Genomic DNA, 7,428 nt, shown 5'->3' on the forward strand with positions numbered 1-7,428 from the left:
ATATATATATATATATATATATATATATATATATATATATATATATATATATATGCCTTTACAAATGTCTGCTTGTGTCTGTGTATGTGTGGATGGATATGTGTGTGTGTGCGAGTGTATACCTGTCCTTTTTTCCCCCTAAGGTAAGTCTTTCCGCTCCCGGGATTGGAATGACTCCTTACCCTCTCCCTTAAAACCCATATCCTTTTGTCTTTCCTTCTCCTTCCCTCTTTCCTGACGAGGCAACCATTGGTTGCGAAAGCTAGAATTTTGTGTGTATGTTTGTGTTTGTTTGTGTGTCTATCGACCTGCCAGCGCTTTTGTTTGGTAAGTTTCATCATCTTTCTTTTTAGACATATATATATATATATATATATATATATATATATATATAGATAGTTATAATAGAGGGAAACATTCCACGTAGGAAATATATATCTAAAAACAAAGATGATGTGACTTACCAAATGAAAATGCTGGCAGGTCGACAGACACACAAACAAACACAAACATACACACAAAATTCAAGCTTTCGCAACAAACTGTTGGCTCATCAGGAAAGAGGGAAGGAGAGGGAAAGACGAAAGGATGTGGGTTTTAAGGGAGAGGGTAACGAGTCATTCCAATCCCGGGAGCGGAAAGACTTACCTTAGGGGGAAAAAAAGGCGGGTATACACTCGCACACACACACACACATATCCATCCACACATATACAGACACAAGCAGACATATTTAAAGACCAATATTTTAAATATGTCTGCTTGTGTCTGGTGTATCTTTCCTGATGAGGCAACAGTTTGTTGCGAAAGCTTGAATTTTGTGTGTATGTTTGTGTTTGTTTGTGTGTCTATCGACCTGCCAGCGCTTTCGTTCGGTAAGTCACCTCATCTTTGTTTTTATATATATATATATATATATATATATATATATATATATATATATATATATATATATATATATATATATATATATTGTCTTTTTCATATCTGAACTTTCCACAAACAGAAGAGAAATAACAGTATGCAATATTAAAATTGTTTGATATCTTATAAACTTTGCCTTCTTTTTTATGTGCTGGGGCAAGGGATCTTTTTCCGTTATGTTAATTATGACTGCGCTCTTGCAGATTCACCACAGATCCTTTCTTTTCCAAGCCACGACACTCAACAATCTTACAAATAACTAGCGACACAGAATAAAACATACATGGATTAGTAATAATTATATTCTGAGATAGGAAACATAGTTTAAAAATACACTTACATCATGTGATTATGAGTCCCAGTGATTGCAACTCGTGAATAAAACATTTAAATAATACAATGTTAATGGAGGTGTGCCACACACATCCGATCTGGACAGGACCTATCAAACAAAGAGTAACCTATACTTTCATCACCTGACGATCGTAATTCTTCCTCTGTTATCCAGCGGCTGCAGGCAATGCTTGCACAGCCATGGATTTCATCTGTGGTTTTTTTAATATATCTTTATTTTTCAACTTATAGCTATGACTTTTTCCTAAATAACCGCTCAGTGTGCAAATGTGCCTTTAAACAGTGTTCTGGTAAAGATGAAACTGTAAAAACCGAATCTGAAGCACATAATGACATAGAATCATATGCCAAAACTAGTGAGTTTGCTGATATGTCTGAAAGTATTGATGCTTCATCATATGAAATGGAGTCACAGGGTGAGAGTGAAGAAATTATTCCACCTACTAGTCAAGACCCATTTACAACACTGTATCAAAGTTCAGAGACAATGATAAAAAAAATTTTGAAACATCATCTGAAATATCATCTACGGTAAACAAACTGCCATCTAAGCATAATGAAATGACATCTAAAAAAATGAAATGTCATCTAAATTGGCAATTTTTTATTCCAGCAGTAAGCCTTAACAATCAAAATTTCAGAAATAAAAACCACATATCTGGTTATTCCTGATGCCATACAAAAATAATCAGTGAACAAGCTTATATAAAAGAATCTGTTGAGAAGCTAAGTACAAAACTAAATAATTTTACTGCCAAACAGGAGATTAAAATACGTGAAAAATTTGCTGCAAAAAGGGAAAGCTTCTCACAGGATTTTACAAAGTGAATTTTAAATAAGGATACTCAGATCAGTGAAAAATTAGATCCAGAATTACAACTAGTTATACATCACTCTGTTCCTGACATATTATTTTAGAGAAGAACTTCAGAGACAGGTATACACTCGCGCACACACACACACATATCCATCCGCACATACACAGACACAAGCAGACATGAAATGTTGTGCACATGAAATGTCTGCTTGTGTCTGTGTATGTGCGGATGGATATGTGTGTGTGTGTGCGAGTGTATACCTGTCCTTTTTTCCCCAGAAGGGAAGTCTTTCCACTCCCGGGATTGGAATGAGTCCTTACCCTCTCCTTTAAAACCCACATCCTTTCGTCTTTCCCTCTCCTTCCCGCTTTCCTGATGAAGCAATCATTGGTTGCGAAAGCTAGAATTTTGTGTGTATGTTTGTGTGTTTATCAACCTGCCAGCGCTTTCATTTGGTAAGTCACATCTTCTTTGTTTTATATATATATATATATATATATATATATATATATATATATATATATATATATATATATATATATATATATATATATATATGGTTATAATAGAGGGAAACATTCCACGTAGGAAATATATATCTAAAAACAAAGATGATGTGACTTACCAAATGAAAGTGCTGGCAGGTCGACAGACACACAAACAAACACAAACATACACACAAAATTCAACAAAATTCAAGCTTTCACAACAAACTGTTGCCTCATCAGGAAAGAGGGAAGGAGAGGGAAAGACGAAAGGATGTGGGTTTTAAGGGAGAGGGTAAGGAGTCATTCCAATCCCGGGAGCGGAAAGACTTACCTTAGGGGGAAAAAAGGACGGGTATACACTCGCACACACACACATATCCATCCACACATATACAGACACAAGCAGACATATTTAAAGACCAATATTTTAAATATGTCTGTTTGTGTCTGGTCTTTTAAATATGTCTGCTTGTGTCTGTATGTGTGGATGGATATGTGTGTGAGTGCGAGTGTATACCTGTCCTTTTTTCCCCCTAAGGTAAGTCTTTCCGCTCCCGGGATTGGAATGACTCCTTACCCTCTCCCTTAAAACCCACTTCCTTTCGTCTTCCCCTCTCCTTCCCTCTTTCCTGATGAGGCAACAGTTTGTTGCGAAAGCTTGAATTTTGTGTGTATGTTTGTGTTTGTTTGTGTGTCTATCGACCTGCCAGCGCTTTCGTTTGGTAAGTCACCTCATCTTTGTTTTTTTATATATATATATTTATTTATTTTGTCTTTTTAATATCTGAACTTTCCACACACAGAAGAGAAATAACAGTATGCAATATTAAAATTGTTTGATATCTTATAAACTTTGCCTTCTTTTTTATGTGCTGGGGCAAGGGATCTTTTTCCGTTATGTTAATTATGACTGCGCTCTTGCAGATTCACCACAGATCCTTTCTTTTCCAAGCCACGACACTCAACAATCTTACAAATAACTAGCGACACAGAATAAAACATACATGGATTAGTAATAATTATATTCTGAGATAGGAAACATAGTTTAAAAATACACTTACATCATGTGATTATGAGTCCCGGTGATTGCCACTCGTGAATAAAATATTTAAATAATACAATGTTAATGGAGGTGTGCCACACACATCCGATCTGGACAGGACCTATCAAACAAAGAGTAACCTATACTTTCATCATCTGATGATCGTAATTCTTCCTCTATTATCCAGCGGCTGCAGGCAATGCTTGCACAGCCATGGATTTCATCTGTGGTTTTTTTAATATATCTTCATTTTTCAACTTATAGCTATGACTTTTTCCTAAATAACCGCTCAGTGTGCAAATGTGCCTTTAAACAGTGTTCTGGTAAAGATGAAACTGTAAAAACCGAATCTGAAGCACATAATGACATAGAATCATATGCCAAAACTAGTGAGTTTGCTGATATGTCTGAAAGTATTGATGCTTCATCATATGAAATGGAGTCACAGGGTGAGAGTGAAGAAATTATTCCACCTACTAGTCAAGACCCATTTACAACACTGTATCAAAGTTCAGAGACAATGATAAAAAAAATTTTGAAACATCATCTGAAATATCATCTACGGTAAACAAACTGCCATCTAAGCATAATGAAATGACATCTAAAAAAATGAAATGTCATCTAAATTGGCAATTTTTTATTCCAGCAGTAAGCCTTAACAATCAAAATTTCAGAAATAAAAACCACATATCTGGTTATTCCTGATGCCATACAAAAATAATCAGTGAACAAGCTTATATAAAAGAATCTGTTGAGAAGCTAAGTACAAAACTAAATAATTTTACTGCCAAACAGGAGACTAAAATACGTGAAAAATTTGCTGCAAAGAGGGAAAGCTTCTCACAGGATTTTACAAAGTGAATTTTAAATAAGGATACTCAGATCAGTGAAAAATTAGATCCAGAATTACAACTAGTTATACATCACTCTGTTCCTGACATATTATTTTAGAGAAGAACTTCAGAGGAGTAAGTTAAAACAGAATTAAATCAAATCAAAACTACTTTAATTAAAGATTTACTTGAATGGCATGACAGTGTCCCTTCTCAGATTAGTAGTGTGCAGCAGTAGTTTTCCTCTTTTAAAGAGATGGTACGTGATGTGCCACCTTCAGTTATTGGTGCATGTGGTGATTCTAGCACCAAATGACACAATGTGTAGCAATGAAATAGATCATGCTAGTTTGTTGCACATCCACGTGTCATATGGGGTGGGAGCAGCCTCTTCTTTATCACCTGTCTTGCTAGGAGAAAGTTTACTGAAACACTGACAGTTCCAAGCTTTCACACCTGATGGGAAACACATATATCTTATCATGTGCATAATATCTTTTAATGGAGTGTTACCTAGATCTTGGTCAGATCAACAAAAATATGTATCGCTACAGGCTTCACCCAAGGGGGAGATGCCCTTTCGGCAACTGAAATGGGAGCAAGCTGCCAAATCTACAAAAAGTTTTGAGAAAGTGTCTTTGTCAAAGCACTGGTCAAATTGTGCACATGAGAGACTCCTCAAAGAATTGTTTAACCCAGAGCCATATTCCGTAAGCAAGGCGGTCGTCAACAAATTTCAAAAAGTATTTAAATAAAACTAGATAATATTCTGCATAGAGACATGTTATGGATACTAAAGGCAAAGTTGCCTCTAGATGTAAGAGAAAAATTAGTCCACGTTCCAGAGGCAAACGCAGAACACTTCATGTCCATACTAGATTCAATTTAATACAAGAAGATTCCAAGATAATTAATGGAAATAATAATGTTGGCACAGGACAGTCCACTCTTTCACAGCTATAGTAACAAAAGAAGAAGGGCAGATAATAGGTACTGCTCCAGGTACTACAGTAACAGTGTAGGTCAATGGAATCGAAACAATAATAATCAGCAGAATTCCAATATGGGAAACCACTGTCAATTAAATCTAAATGATACTCACCAACAAAGTGCTCTAGCACAAAACCGTGCTGTTGACACAAATGGTGCACATAGAATCCAACAGTAAATGTTATTGAGATGACTGAAGAATCCTATCTGACTATGACTTCTTCAACAACCTAGAACCAATCACAAACTACACCCTCCAAAGGCAGCTGTGGGATGATTATGGGGATACCTTCTCATCCAATGTGAAACTGAGGTTATGGTAGCAGCTAGTTGTCACATGACAAAGTGCACAAGCAAGTTGAGGTACTGCAGGCAATGGGCCCATAATTTTCCTGTTCCTAGCTGTAAATGGGTTAATGTCAAATGCATTTTTGGCCTGGAACTTCTGAGGGACAGAGCTGCAAAAACAGACTGCTTCTTGTGCAAGTGCTGTCTGGGTTGATGGTGAATATATTATTGTATATTTGATAAAAACAAAAGCCAAGCATGCCAAGGTATGAGAGTTATGTTTTTTGAGGAAAGAAAAACTGTTCAAATCAGTATCCAGTCTCCTCACTACAGGTTTGTGAAGAATGACAATGAACACACAAATGACAAAGTGGCAGAATCTTCAAATATTAACTCCCAAAGCAGGCTGATATGAAGTAACTATTACTGAAGTATATGCACATTTTCAAGAAGAAGCCAGGTATCATACATATTTATCAATATCACATAGAAATACTTCCACATAAAATTTACTGACAAAACTCTACACCATCCCATGGACAAAAGAAGAGATGGTTACAGAAAAAAATATAATAGATATTAGAGTAAAAAATTATTGAACCCTCCCTGTCAACTTATTGTAGCCCTTTAATTGGAGTAGCTAAACCCAGTGCAAGGGATGTCAATCAAACATTATTTCTATCATGAACTTAAATGTCTACACTAATGATTAACTTTGTTTACCTTTCATTAATGTTTGTAAATACATGAATAACTCCTAATATATTAGTAATTAAGTTAACTTGTAATTCTTGGAAGAAACCTTAGAACTATATTTATACATGTAATCCATGTGGACTGGGTGAAGCCTATTCCAGCAATGCTACCAGTACTTGAACACTTATTGCATGTCAGTAACTTTGATGATTAGTGCACAGATTAAGCAACCTTTACCACAATTTTTGCACTCATCAGATGGACTGAATACTGGACACTGCACTGTCTGTGTATTCCAATGCATGACTGAAATGTATGTAGGTAAATAATAGCTAGTAGAGACACAGAACAAAGAGACATTTTTAGTATTAGCATATAACTTGAATAAACTTTGGCACTGAAAACTACTTGCAGGAGTATTACACAGGATCTGTGTACAGAGTCATGACTTGAACAAGGAATTTCCACTACCTCTGGCAACTTAGCAGAATTACTGTCATGCTATTTAAAATCATTATACCTGCATTATCCTACATTTTGAAAATAATGTATTTATTAACTGGCAGAAGTAAAGCTGTGAGTACCGGGCGTGAGTCGTGCTTCGGTAGCTCAGTTGGTAGAGCACTTGCCCGCGAAAGGCAAAGGTCCCGAGTTCGAGTCTCGGTCGGGCACGCAGTTTTAATCTGCCAGGAAGTTTCATATCAGCGCACACTCCGCTGCAGAGTGAAAATCTCATTCTGGAAATGTATTTATTCATCTGTCTTTCCTAGCACTTCTCAACTAAATGACATCAGAGTTTGCTGTATGTAGGGAATGCCTTTATTACTAATCAAGTGTACAAATGTAATATAGCTGGTATCATGATATGTAGATGGAGTTTTTAATCTGTATTTATAGTGCTTGATGTCATGTGAATGATAATGTTACTGAATATGAGCAGGTTTTGAATAATTACATATGACTTAATAGTTTGCCAATCCTAAGTAAATATTTTG

The 7,428-nt window shown here is 35.9% G+C and overlaps 1 non-coding gene across 1 annotated transcript; it reads left to right on the forward strand.

Moving 5' to 3' along the window:
• Positions 1-7,031: 7,031 nt before the first annotated feature.
• Trnas-cga (transfer RNA serine (anticodon CGA)) lies at positions 7,032-7,108 on the forward strand. Its single transcript has one exon. It is a non-coding gene; the product is annotated as a tRNA-Ser (tRNA).
• The last annotated feature ends 320 nt before the right edge of the window (positions 7,109-7,428 follow it).

This window comes from Schistocerca serialis, chromosome 8, assembly GCF_023864345.2.
Source record: "Schistocerca serialis cubense isolate TAMUIC-IGC-003099 chromosome 8, iqSchSeri2.2, whole genome shotgun sequence".
Classification (NCBI taxonomy): Eukaryota; Metazoa; Arthropoda; class Insecta; order Orthoptera; family Acrididae; genus Schistocerca; species Schistocerca serialis.